This window comes from Odocoileus virginianus, unplaced genomic scaffold, assembly GCF_023699985.2.
Source record: "Odocoileus virginianus isolate 20LAN1187 ecotype Illinois unplaced genomic scaffold, Ovbor_1.2 Unplaced_Scaffold_12, whole genome shotgun sequence".
NCBI lineage: Eukaryota > Metazoa > Chordata > Mammalia > Artiodactyla > Cervidae > Odocoileus > Odocoileus virginianus.
Genome location: NW_027224274.1, coordinates 1,986,338 through 2,001,135, shown reverse-complemented (window position 1 = coordinate 2,001,135; position 14,798 = coordinate 1,986,338).

Sequence of the window (14,798 nt, the reverse complement as noted above, 5' to 3'; positions counted from 1 at the left end):
ACTTGTCTCATGCATCCAACCTGGACTGGCAATCTGTTTCACACTTGATAATATACATGTTTCGATGCTGTTCTCTCAGATCATCCCACCCTCGCCTTCTCCCATAGAGTCCAAAAGTCTGTTCTATACATCTGTGTCTCTTTTTCTGTCTTGCATATAGGGTTATCGTTACCATCTTTCTAAATTCCATATATATGCCTTAGTATACTGTATTGGTGTTTTTCTTTCTGGCTTACTTCACTCTGTATAATGGGCTCCAGTTTCATCCATCTCATTAGAACTGATTCAAATGAATTCTTTTTAATGGCTGAGTAATATTGCATGGTGTATATGTCCCACAGCTTCCTTATCCATTCGTCTGCTGATGGGCATCTAGGTTGCTTCCATGTCCTGGCTATTATAAACAGTGCTGTGATGAACACTGGGATACCCGGGTCTCTTTCAGATCTGGTTTCCTTGGTGTGAATGCCCAGAAGTGGGATTGCTGGGTCATATGGCAGTTCTATTTCCAGTTTTTTAAGGAATCTCCATACTGTTCTCCATAGTGGCTGTACAAGTTTGCATTCCCACCAACAGTGTAAGAGGATTCCCTTTTCTCCACACCCTCTCCAGCATTTATTGCTTGTAGACTTTTGGATAGCAGCCATCTGACTGGCCTGTAATGGTACCTCACTGAGGTTTCTGTGTTCTAACTCAGTTACTCAGTAGCTTCATGATTGTAAGCAGGGTCACTTAAGTTCTCTGAGTCTTAATTTTCTTAACTATGATATGGGGTTACTAAAACCTAACCTGCAGGGTCATTGTAAGGATTAGATGTTAATGTAAGTGAGATTCAATGCCTATGGCTTAACAGACACTCAGCAAATGACAGCTACCACTGTCACTATCTGTCCCCTCGATCACCTCTCTCGTGGTCTTATGTTAAGCCAACCCTTTTAATTTTAATTTTTCTACATCCATGTCATTTAAACAAATTCCTTCTGGAATTATAGAAAGTCTGAACTCTACCAGTGCTCTCCTAAGGGTCTAAATTCTCTTCGTCAACATATATTTTCTTGCTAGTGGTGAAAAGATACAAGGGATGAATCGAATCCTTTGGGAGCCTTTAATCTCATTGGGGAGACAAGATTTAGATACAAGATACAATTAGAGGATAACAAAAGAGAGCGAGAGCCCTCAAATGTGCTGAGTTTAATGTTCTATGCCTCTGCTTCCGAATTCCATTCTTGCTTTATTAAACAGGATCACTGTGCTGCTGACTCATGTTCAGCTTCTAGACCTCCAAGGCTATAATATTTCTCTGCTGTGAGTGCACATAAAGAGTCAGAATATTCTATTGTGCATAACATTTCTGCAGCATATTATATTTTGACAGCTTTCCCTGGGCACTCTCCATGGCACCTGTCCACATCAGAATTCAGCATTTGCGTCTGATAATTTTCTAGGTTGACAACCTTGTAACACAATGCAACAGCTTCCTAGTACAGATACCCTGGACTAAAGCTCTTCAAACAACTGTCCTTGCATGAAGTCTCTAATATTTCCACATTTTCTCTCTGGGTTTGGAATTCAAACTCCTAGATTACTAGGAGTGGAAGGGAGGGGTGGATAGTTCCTAATTGCCATGCCCTGCCATGCCATGCCATGCCATGCCATGCCATGCCAGATAGATGACCCTAGGCATACCTCTTCTTATCTCAAAGCTTTGGTTTTCTTCTGAGGAAGGAGGCTACATGAGAATCTCTGTGACAGACACGCTGTGATTCCACAGAGGGGCACTAGTTTTGATGTGAGTGATATCTCCAACAATCAGCTCTGTCAACAAGGAGTGAACATGTTTTCTGAGATGGGGCACAGTGCAGGTTTTCCTCCCAAGTTCTTTCCCACTGAAGAATAGGTCTGTCAGTGGGATTGAAGCTTTTCTCTGAAAATGGTGGCAGGACAATCCTGAGTCTTTCTCACCTCATAACGAGTCAGTAATACAGATCCATTAGACTAGTAAGATCAGCCATAAAGCAAAGAGAGAAAATGCTTGTAGGAGCAAATGTTTTCTTGTGTTGTTTAGAAATGGAAAGAGACTGTTGGCCAGGTGCTAGCTATATAGAGTGAAATCTCCCTGAGGCCATGTCCTGTGGAGGATGTTTCAAAAGCAGCATGGGTAGTACCATCTACCCTAAAAATTTTTACATCTAGTGTAAGTGATGGGAAAGAAGAAAAGGTAAGCAAGTACATGGAAAAGTGACATAGGAACAATGCATAGCTACATTCACCCGGGTGTGTATATGAGCACCAAAGAGAATGTTAGAAATGGAGGTCATCTCAAAAGTCACACTTTGCCAAAAACTGAAGTGAGGCTTAAAGGCCAAATGGCAGAAGCAAGATCATGGAGCTGGTTAGTAATAGACTTGAGATGATAACTCAGGTCTTCTGTTGATTGATTCAAGGTCATCTCCACATCATATTCTGCTTCTGCTGGGACTAGTAGATTTGTCTTAGTTAGTTAAAGTTTCCTGAGATGGCTATATTTGAAAATTATTCTCAAATGTGAGAGATGCAATTTGCCTGGGAGGTACCTACTTCGGGCCTTATAGATAGTTTTATGGCAACAGCAAGATATATAGAAAGTTTCAGCAACTACCACTATATCTTGAACTTAGTAGGCTTTCAGTAATAATTACTGCATTTTTTTTTTTAGATTTGGTGAACACACACAAGAAAATAAAGCTCTTATCATCATTCTCAATATTTCTTGATTGAGGTGGGAGTGACTGAGTCATAATCAAAAGTAAGTCTGACTAATTATAGACTGTTCCAGCTGGCAAGTGTATTGATAGAGCCAGATAAAAAGCCTCACACATAAACATCCAGTGTGGTTGGAAGGGCCAGATATTAAGGTAAGAATGGCTGCCTCAGTCAACTTTGGGTGTCTTAGCTAATTCCTAACTGTGTAACAGAATTTAAACGCTGGGGCAATATTCATATGAAAGGTACTTGCATCTTGGAATGAATGGGCAATTTTATCTGGGTGCTTGCTTTCCTCCTTGATTTATTAATAGTGCTAAAATAAAATACCTTAGCTCTTCATTAAGCTGTCATGATCAGACACCCACTTCTGATAGAAAAAGTCTTAGCTAGTAAGGAGACTTGGATGCATACCTAATAAAAAATGATTTTTTTTATAAAGAAATGATTTGGACTTTTCAATGTTATGTTATATGCATAATAATTCACATCTTCATTTAATGATTCATTAATATATTTTGAGCTCTTGTTAATTATGTATTATATGCTAGTTTCCCAATGTTTTTACATCATCTTATTATAGTCAATACACCTTTCTGACCTGAGTACTTGTAATTTGCTTCTTTTCACAAGAGCAGTAGAGAAGCGTGGATTTGGGAGTCCAAGGAGGTGAAGCACTGCCTAGCTTTGGTTACCTTCTAGGCATAGAATAAACTATTTAGGGGTTTCATGCTAAGCTAAGAGAGACTAAGTGACTTTTCTAAGGGCACACAACAGTTAAATGGCAAACCCTGAAAGCAATTCGACTGGTATGTTACCCTCTCCTCCATGCCAATAACTCTCCAGTATTAGTGAACATCAGAATCCCCTGGAGGGTTTATTCAAACACAGACTGCTGGTCCTATCCCAGACTGTTTGATACAGAGGTCTGGGGAGGGCAGGCCAAGAATGCATTTCAGTTATTTTTTAAGATTCAAGAAACACTGATGCAGAAGAAATCACACACCGACAACTACTTGCTGTTTAAAGTGTGGTCCCAACAGGCATTACCCAGGAGCTCCCCGGAAACACAAAATTTCACAGAATCTCAGGTCTCATTGTGGACTTACAGAATTAGAATCTTCATTTTAACAAGACCTCCAGATCTCACACTAAAATTTGAGGAGCTGTAGATTTTTAGGGCCCTGGACTAGATATTAAAGAGAGATGACAAGATAATAATAGTAACAACTTTTTAATCAGGCACTTTCTGTACATTAGGTACATTATCTAAGCACTTCAGGTACATTATCTCCTTTTAATTCTTGTAATAACCCTATGAGGGAGATATCCATATTATCCCCATTTTCAAGTTGAGGGAATATCAGGGTGCACAGAGGTTGGTATCCTGCCTCAGGCCACTCACCCAGTAAAAGATAGACCCAGGTTTCGAAGCTGGACAGTTTACTCCCAAGGACCACACTCAGTCACGATACTATATGTTTGTAATTCCAGTTGCCAGTCATTATGTGGGGAGATAAGGAAAAAAGGCATGTAAATAAGTTTAGAGCAAGAGAGAAGTTCCAATTTGAACAAATTTCCTGGGTCAAGGTAGGGCAGTTATGAGCCTCTTTTAGAAGTCAGGAGACCTAGGTTTGACTGTGCCTCTGCGGAACTTCTGATGATATACACTTTGGTGCATTCTGCTTCTTAGTATCTTCACTGGTAAAACTGAAATTATAGTAACAATTGATAAAGAGCAAAGGCTGCCCCCTGGCAGCTAGACTGTGGAGAGAGGGTACTACGAATTGAAAAAGAAGCCACAATTTCTCACAATGAACTGCACTATATTTGGCAAAACAGATAAGTTGTACCAAATCAAAACCATGATATTCATCACAAACTAGCTAAGCTTCCACTCTTTCACACCACCGTATTCCAATCCTTGAGTCCAAGTGAAGGCCACAGACAAACTGATTTAACAGTGACTCTGAATGGACCCATGTGTTCTAAAAGGCCATGGACTCTTCCAGTAAATTTCTAATTGATTCCTACCAAGCCCATTTCATGGCTAACTCAAGCTCCCACACCGTAAAAGGATCTTTCCTGTCTTTTGAGACACCCCACAGATCCCCATGGTATATAATATCCTTGCTGTAGCAAATAAAAACCCAGCTTTATTCACTACAAGTGTTTTCCCTGTGGTCTTTGTCTGATGGGCTCTGACACAATAATTTTCCGATCTACCTTGGGCACTTCTTATGAATATAAAATGAAATTAGGCGTGGAGAGCTCCACACACATGTGAGCTTCTAAATCTGTTATCGTAATGGTTTATGTGCTCCTCTATCCTCTCCCCCAAAACAGTGATGCTGATGCTAAAAGAAGAGGTCTGGTCTTATTTTCTTTTTGTTCACAATGTCTAGAATGGTTCTTAATACTCAGTAATTAATGACTGAATGAAAAAAGAAAAACAAATGGGCAAATAAAAAGAATCTTGCTCCAGTTCAGCTTTCCCTAGGCCCAGCCCAATGAGTCACCAAAACTTTCTCCCATAGGATAAAAGAGTTACTAAATGTTTAAAAGCAATGGTTACTGCCTGGGCACACTGTCATTAGCACTTTGTAACAGAGACAGAGCATCTCGCTTGCCTCTTAAAATTTTCCCTTCTTGCAAGTTTCTTGGAATAGCTAGTGGGAATACTATTCCCCTTGCCTACAATATTGATCCTGGAGCAGTAACTGTGCAGGTAAACAGCAGCACACTTTACAGGCTGTGGAGCTGAGATGTATCCACGTATTAGTTGAACGCCCCTTGCAATCAGGCCCCATGTTTAGCAGAATGATATACTTAGCTGCTTTTGTAATAGATTGCACCAAGCAGAAAGCATGGTGCATAAAATCATGGTGGTTCCATCAAACACTATAAAATCCTTTGACACAGTGATTTTCAGCTGTGGCTAGAGTCTCTGGGGATGCCTCTGATCAATCAGAAGCTGCCAGAGAGTTTTTGTACTCAGAAAGCTCAGAGACTGTCCAGTATGATATATCTTCCTTTTTCACCTCGAACAGGCAGCGGGTTGCTGGTGTCATCTTCCTGTCTCCCTCAGACCCCTTCCAGTTGTCATGACTCCTGAGAGATGCATCCAGAGGAGGAGGCAGGCATTTGCCCTGGTCTGGGAGGCAAGTCAGGAGGCATCAGTATGGGACAAGCAAAACAATTATCTCAGGGAGCACAGATTCCACAAGTTGGACTTCAGACCAGTGCTCTCTGAGACCATATGCTCTACTAAGGCTACCCTGCAGGGCATTTCCCAAGGGAAATACCACCAGCTATGTGTTCACTTTCCAATGCCCTCTTCCTGGAACAGGAATGAAAACAAAGTAACAGTGCATTGGTCTCCCCTCTCACTTCCCACCATCAGAGAGACATGTACCTGAAATAAAACATAAATGCATCCTTCAGTGGGTCCAAGAGCTCCTTTCCCTAGTCAACGAGGATGAAGATTGTCCCAGCCAGGCCCTCCTGTGTCCTGGGCTCTAGCCAGGAATTTAACAATGTTTATATAATTCCTTGGAGAAGGCAATGGCACCCCACTCCAGTACTCTTGCCTGGAAAATCCCATGGACAGAGGAGCCTGGTAGGCTGCCGTCCATGGGTCTCGAAGAGTAGGACACGACTGAGCAACTTCACTCTCACTTTTCACTTTCCTGCATTGGAGAAGGAAATGGCAACCCACACCAGTGTTCTTGCCTGGAGAATCCCAGGGACGGGGAAGCCTGGTGGGCTGCTGTCTATGGGGTAGCATAGAGTCGGACACAACTGAAGTGACTTAGCAGCAGCAGGCATATAATTCCTAGTTTCTTCTCCTTACCCAGAACCTTCTCTCAGTCTGGAGAGGTGAGAAGGTAGGGTTTCTTTTTAAGCAGTTTTATTCACCCTTCAACATGGGTGTCTGATTGACCTAGAGTTTGGCCAGTTAGTTATACACTCCCCACTTCCACTTGTTATTCTGTTCATCTTTCCCTTATGTGTGCACGTGCCCATCTTCTTCATTAGAAAATAAGCATCACCTCTTCCCCTTTCTCTACCCTATAGTTTAATAGTGTTTGATTTGTAAAAAGCACAGGTTAAAATATACATATTTAAAGAAACAGGCATGTGGCCAAAGACTGTAGGATTGTGGCAGTTCCAATAGATTTAAGATTCTTTTTCCTGAAGGTAACTTTAATACAGTGTGGACTGACTCCTGTTTCTTGGAGCTAAAGGTCAAAGAGGAAGGGCATCACACCTGGCTGACTCAGGCACCCTAAATGCTTTCCATCCAAGGAGAGGCAAGGCATAGACCTCCTCTATCAATTTTCAGAACAGGACCAAGGCCACGTGCCAGCCCCACCTTTCAGGCTGACCTTCTCAGCACTATCTCGCAAACAGGCATGGTGACAAGACATGTTTTCCAGGCTTCTGGAGCTGGCCTGAGAAAGCAAATGTTGTTTAGGAAGACTATAGCTCTATTACATGCTGAGGCCACAGGGGAACTTCAGTCCAATAGATTAAAGATGGGTTATCACTCAGTGTAACAGCCAACAGTCTGTAGGTCTACCCATGTTGCTGCAAATGGCATTATTTCTCTCTCTTTCTATGGTTGAGTAGTGTTTCACTGTATATATGTACCACATCTTCTTTATCCATTCCTCTGTTGATGGACATTTAGGTTGCTTCCATGTTCTGGCTATTGTAAATAGTGCTGCAATGAACAATGGGGTACCTGGATCTTTTCAAATTATGGTACGTCAGATGGAGAAAGACAAATATCATATGATATCACTTATATGTGGAATTTGAAAAAAAAAGTGTACAAATGAGTTCATCTACTAAACAGAAATGGTTACAGATGTAGAAAACAAACATTGTTGTCGGGGGAAGGATAAGTTGGGAACCTGGGATTGACATATACATACTATTATATATAAGATAGATAACTAATAAGGACCTACTGTAGCACAGGGAGCTCTACTTAATACTCTGTAATGCCCTATAAGGGAAAAGAATAAAAAAAGAGTCGGTGTGTGAATATGTATGACTGATCCCCTTTGCCCAACACCTGAAACTAACACAAAATTGTAAACCAACTGTATGCCAATAAAACTTTTTTTTTTTAAAGATGAATAATCAGTCTTACTTGGCATTTCAACGGGTTTCCTCTCACACCTCGAGAATGATAATAAACTTTTTTCTCAAGTGGAGATAGAATCCTGTGTTGTTGGGAGAGAGCAAGGGGAGAGCAGTTGTGAGCCCAGCGCTGCTGAACTGTCTACAGGCTCATTCAAGAAGGGACCCTCTCGCTGTCCCTTCCCAAGAGAGAGCCTCAGAGCTCCAGCAGAACCTTTAGTAGCTGCCCACGCATGATGATGGTCCTTGGCTGGTGACCTCCTCAACAGCTTCACAGATTCAATTCTTGTGCCCCGGGAAGGGGCACCGCTAGTGGCTGTGCTTCTCCTAGAGGATTCCTTTCTGCTGTCCCCCAGTGGTGGCTTTTTGTTAGGATTTATAAGTTACTTTATCCCTTGAGGACTTAGGGCTCACTTGCCTTTCGTCTGTTTTTCCCGCAGTTCCTGGGATGGGTCAGGGACATGCGGAACTCTTGGCCCTACCTTCAGTTCAGTCGCTCAGTCGTGTCCGACTCTTTACATCCGAATATCCCAAGCGATGAGAGCACGGAGAAATGACTGATCCAGACACATGCACTGTGATGCCCTTTCAAACTGATGACATTTATTTTTTTTTCTTCTTTTTTTTTTTCCATTTATTTTTATTAGTTGGAGGCTAATTACTTTACAACATTGCAGTGGTTTTTGTCATACATTGAAATGAATTAGCCATGGATTTACATGTATTCCCCATCCCGGTCCCCCCTCCCACCTCCCTCTCCACCCCATCCCTCTGGGTCTTCCCAGTGCACCAGGCCCGAGCACTTGTCTCGTGCACCCAACCTGGGCTGGTGATCTGTTTCACCCTAGATATACATGTTTCGATGCTGTTCTCTTGAAACATCCCACCCTCTCTGTAACGATAACCCTATATGCAAAAAAAGAAAGAGAGACTCAGATGTATAGAACAGACTTATTTTTTTTTCTAATCTTTACTGAGGTATAGTTGATTTACAATGTTGAGTTAGTTTCAGGCATACAGTAAAGCGATTTTTCCAATTCTTTTCAAATGTAGGTTATTACAAGATACTGAGTATAGTTTCCTGTGCTATGCCATAGACTCCTGTGTGCGTGCATTCTCAGTCACTCAGTCGTGTGACCCCATTGACTGCAGCCCGTCAGCCTCCTCTGCCCTTGGGATTTTCCAGGCAAGAATATTGGAACGATTGCCATTTCCTTGTCCAAGGGATCTTCCGGACCCAGGGATTGAACCCTCATCTCTTATGTCTCTTGCATTGGCAGATGGATTCTTTATCATTAATGCCACCTAGGAAGCCCCAGAATAGGTTCTTATTGGTTATCTATTTTATATATAATAGTACACATATGTTAATCCCAACCTCCTAATCCAATTGATCAATTTTAAGTATTTGTTTACCATGTGTTTAGTGGATATTGGGGCCAGACCACTTGAGTTCTTATTTCACTTCTATCATTTATTAGTTGTGCAATCTTGGACATATTAACCTCCTACTATAAAATAAAGATAATAAGTACCTCAAATTGTTCCTGAGAGAATTAAAGGAGTTAATGTAAGATGCTTCAAACAGTAGTTCATGGCAAGTTCTCATTATCAGCTACTGTTTTTATTAAAATAAAAAAAATATAAATTTTCTTTGTGTTCAAAGTATGATTCTTAAACAATTTCTCTGAATATAACATAGCCTTTGAACTATTTTTGTATTATAGCTTTTTGTTGCTTATGACTAAATTCATTAATAAATAATATACTAAGAATAGTATTAAATTACTGGATTTAAGGAGAAAGTCTTATTCTAGAAATGTTTAACATATGTTTTTCCCTCCTTGCCCTCATGAATGCAAAAAGTTTCTTTCTATCCTTGACTTTTCAGTTTTCTTTTGTATATTCTTCATCAGGGAACTTCTGGGTGGTACGTTACATTGTTTTGGTTGAGTTAATAAATCAGTCTTTCCTAGTCAGCAGCACTTAGTAGCTGTTGTTCAGTTGCTGAGTCGTGTCCGACTCTTTGCAACCCCATGAACTGCAGCGCCTCCTCTGTTCTACACTATCTCCCAGAGTTTGCTCAGAATCATGTCTATTGAGTTGACGATGCTAACCATCTCATCTTCTTCCACCTCCTTCACGTTTCAATGCTCAATCTTTCCTAGCATCAGGGTTTTTCCCAAAGAATCAGCTCTTCATATCAGGTGGCAAGAGTATTAGAACTTCAGCTTCAGCGTCAGTCCTTCCAATGAATATTCAGGGTTGACTTCCTTTAGGATTGACTGATTTGATCTTCTTGCTGTCCAAGGACTCTCAAGAGTCTTCTCCAGCACCACAATTTGAAAGTATCAGTTCTTTGGCACTCAGTCTTCTTTATGGTCCAACTCTCACATCTGTACATGACTACTGGAAAAGCCATAGCTTTGACTATATGAACCTTTGCCGGCAGGGTAATGTCTCTGCTTTTTTAATATGCCGATTGGATTTGTCATTGCTTTCCTTCCAAGGAGCAACCATCTTTTAATTTCAAGGCTACAGTCACCGTCTGCAGTGATTTTGGAGCCCAAGAAAATAAATTCTCTCACTGCTTCCACTTCTTCCACTTCTATTAATATTTGCCATGAAGTGATGGCATGATCATGATTTTTGAATGTTGAGTTTCAAGTCCACTTTTTTACTCTCCTCTTTTACCTTCATCAAGAGACTCTAGTTTCTCTTCACTTGGAGGAATTAAGTTCCTCTTCACTTTAGTTCCTCTTCACTTCTGCCATTAGATTGGTATCTCTGCATACTTCTCCTAGAAATCTTGATTCCAGCTTGTGATTCATCCAGCCCAGCATTTCACATGATGTACTCTGCATGTAAGTTAAATAAGCTCTTTAGTTCCTCTTTGATTTCTGTCCTTAGGGTGGTGTCATCTGCATATCTGAGTTATTGATATTTCTCCTGGCAATCTTGATTCCAGCTTGTGATTCATCCAGCCTGGCATTTCACATGATGTACTCTGCATATAAGTTAAATAAGCAGGGTGACAATATACAGCCTTGTCATACTCCTTTCCCAATTTTGAACCAGTCCATTGTTCCATGTCCAGTTCTAACTGTTGCTTCTTGACCTGCATGCAGGTTTCTCAGGAGACAATGAAAGTGGTCTGGTATTCCCATCTCTTTAAGAATTTTCCAGTTTGTTGTGATCCACACAGTCAAAGGCTTTAGCATAGTCAGTGAAGCAGAAGTAGATGTTTTTCTGAAACTCCCTTGCTTTCTCCATGATCCAACGAATGTTGGCAATTTGATCTCTGGTTCCTCTGCCTCTTCAAAACCCAGCTTGTACATCTGGAATTTCTCGGTGTATGTACTGCTGAAGCCTCACTTGAAGGATTTTGAGCATAACCTTGCTAGTATGTGAAATGAGTGCAATTGTATGGTAGTTTAAACATTCTTTGGCATTGCCCTTCTTTGGGATTGGAATGAAAACTGACTCTGCTTCATGGATCACAGCCTTGTGATGTAGGGACTTGAGTAATTCAGAGAAGCTATGAGTCATGCCATGCAGGGCCATTGAAGAGGGATGGGTCATAGTGAAGAGTTCTGGTACAACATGGTCCACTGGAAGAGGAACAATGCAGCACTTTAGCATCCAAACATTAGTTCTCAAAGTTCTAACGTGGTGTGGGACCTGGTCCACATTATGCCAGTGGCTGACCTGGAGGTGGTTGGCTTGCCTTGTGGTAGCATCAGATACAAATTTTCACAGTTATATTAGAGACTTAAGGGAACAGAAGTTAATACCAAGAAGAATGCTTATTCTTTCCACTGAAGGGTCCTGTCTCCTTTGGTGGGAGAGACCTAGACAGATACCATCTATTCTGGGAGGGGAGATGGGGTCCAGGTTTTTCAGCATTTCTCCTCTGATGTTTCAGGGCTTGTTGTGGATGGTATTCCAAGATACTGACTGGCCTCGGCTAGGCTCTGCCCTGAAGTCATTTGTGCTCCATGTTGAGAAGTTTGAGGGATGAAAGGAGATTGTTTGGAAAAGCTTACATCTACATGTGAATGTTCTCATTGTTGCTAGAAGCTCAAAGTCAAGGTGATATTATCACTACCAATTACTGTTAGGTTTCTTTTTGCAGAGAAGATGAAGGATGAAAGCTATACATTTTATAAATTGGTCACCAATGTTCAAAGTGTTAGAATATAAGATTACACACATTCTTAGTATATGGTGCATAATTTAAATTTTCTTTGATTCAGACAGTACTTTAGCATCTCACAGTCAATTGGCTACCATGACACTATATGAAATTTTTTTTCTTTTTTTATTCTTATTTTTTTAAATTAGAAGATAATTATTTTACACTATTGTGATGGTTTTTGCCATACATCAATGTGAATCAGCATTAGGTATACCTATGTCCCCTCCCTTTTGAACACACCCCCACCCCATCCCACCTCTTTAGGTTGTCACAGAGAACTGACTTTCGGTTCCTTGCATCAAGAAAGTTTGATTTTTATATGGTTATTGGATTTTAGATAAACTCTAGTGTACCATAAATTTAGTAGTATTATTAACATATATTTAATTACTGATTAAACAGAGAGCTTTGGGGGACTTATTGTGTGGAGGATACTGCGACGTATGATAACAACAAATAAAAGTCTAAATGAATAGAACAAAACTCTCTGAGGGAGAATGAAGGGCATTTCAGTTGAGGAGAACATTAAGCAAAAGACCTGAGGATAGAAAAGTGCAAAGTGTGTCTAGGGAATAGTGAAAGGATGAGTGTGGCAGAAAGCCAGTGTTCCTGTAGACGGCAACAACAGTAATGTGACAATGAGGTACACAACATTTATTGAACATTTGCCACTTGTCAGGCATTGTGTTACCTGTCTTACATTAAGGGATCACTGAATCTCTACAGCAACTTGTGAGAAAGGCAGTGCTTTGCTTCTCAATTTGTATGTGGGGACACTGAGGCGTGATGGGCATTAAATGACTTGCTGCATCAATCAGTGGTGGACCTGAGACCTGAGCCCTTGCTGTCTGACCCCAGAGTCAGCACTCTTAGGAGATATGATGCGAAAGGGTCAGACGCAGAGGTTCTCTGTGCCCAGGAAGGAAGGAGTGGGGGGTACATCTGAGCAAAGAAGCATGGGTGAAAATGTCCAAGGAGTCCCTGAGTGGAGTACTGAAATTATTAAGAGTCCCTCCTCCCAAACTCTGCTCTTGGGCCTGGAGCTACCTATCTTTCCCCTGCTGCCATTTTGTACCTTTCCAGGAATAGCATAATAGGAAGATATGGGGTGGATCTGGGATTGTTACGCTGGTAGCCAAACCTTGGGCATGTTATTTAGCCTCTCCAAATCCATTTCCTCAACTCTAAAATAGGAATAACAGTCCCAGGTTTGTTGTCAGGATCAAATGAGACGTCTTTTGTAAAATATATAGACCAGAACCTGAACCTGTTAACAGTAGATAGTAAGAGTGGTTCCAAACCATCTCTTCACAAAGCTTTATTGATTCTAACTACCTACAGTAAGTTATCCTTGAGTGTTGACTTGCTTGTCTTTCTCCCCACCTGAAGTGTGAGAGCATCAAGACTGGTCACCATATCGCCACCATGTGGCCACCATATCATGGTCCCAACGCCAGGACAGCTCCTGCTGAACACAGAATGACTCCAGAATCCCTTCCCGCTAGGAAGAATCTTGGAACCACCAATTTCATCAGCCTCCTGTGATGCTAACCTTGTGGTTGACCAGACTGAGACCAAGAAGAAGACTCACTTGTTAATGGTTGAGTAAGAGTGAGAAAGCTAGGAAGAGTTCATGGAAACGTATGTAACAGTCAGTGCCGTGTGGACCACTGAAAGGTCTGTGCATCACAGAAGGACCTGCAGAGAGAATAGACATTGGTTGGAGGGAAAACCAAATAGGAATTGTCCAGGGATGCCCTCATTTGGTCCAAGGCTGGACGAACCAGCATCCTAGTCTCCACCTTCCCATCACCCCCGGGCTCCTCTGCTATAGGGTACTGATGTCATTTATGCATTCTATTTGATAAATTTTATTTATCTCTCTCTGTACAGTTCAGTTCTGCTGCCTGAAAATAGTTGTTGTTGTTTTTTTTTTTTTTCTAAATAAGAGGGATCGTATCTGGAGGTGGTTTAATATAAAATAAGGCATTTATTAGTCCTGTATTCTGAGCCAGGCATTATGCTAGATCCTTTAGGAAATTACTATAATTTTCATCAAAACTCCAAAAAAGAGTATTATTATTATTGCCACATACTGCCCAGATGATACAGTTAGTAAGTGATGGAATCAGCATTTTTAAACTGATTCCAAATACTAAGGGCCATGACTTTATAGTTAGAAACCTTTGTTATGTCCTGGGCTGTGTAAGGTTGAGAGCTTTGCAGCCCCACAGTGTTTTCTCTATAAATTTGGAGTAATTATACTGTTCCACTTTACCACACAGTGCAATTAACTAGGACACAGTGAGACAGTGTGATGGCATTTTGTCAACCATTCATAAACAAATGTTTATTGGGCATTTACCACATGTGGGCCAGTAGATGTCACTTTCACTAATTTTTGTAAACCTGGTAGCACATGGCCCCCTACGCTGTGCCCTCTGTTCTGAGATTGTACTCATGCTTTGCTTACACCATAATTCTTGGGAAATCCCACCCCTTCTCAGTGTATTATTATCAGACAAAACTTCCCTGCTCATCCAGTTTCTCATCTAGTAAATGACAATGAGGATAACAATGTTTCTGAGAAAGTTCTGGGAGAAAAGTGTTATCTGGACACACAGAATTATTCAGGAAAAAAAATTCATCTAACACCAATGTGTGTGAAGTGTCCATTTGTAGCCTTTTTTAGCGGGTGCGCTGATAG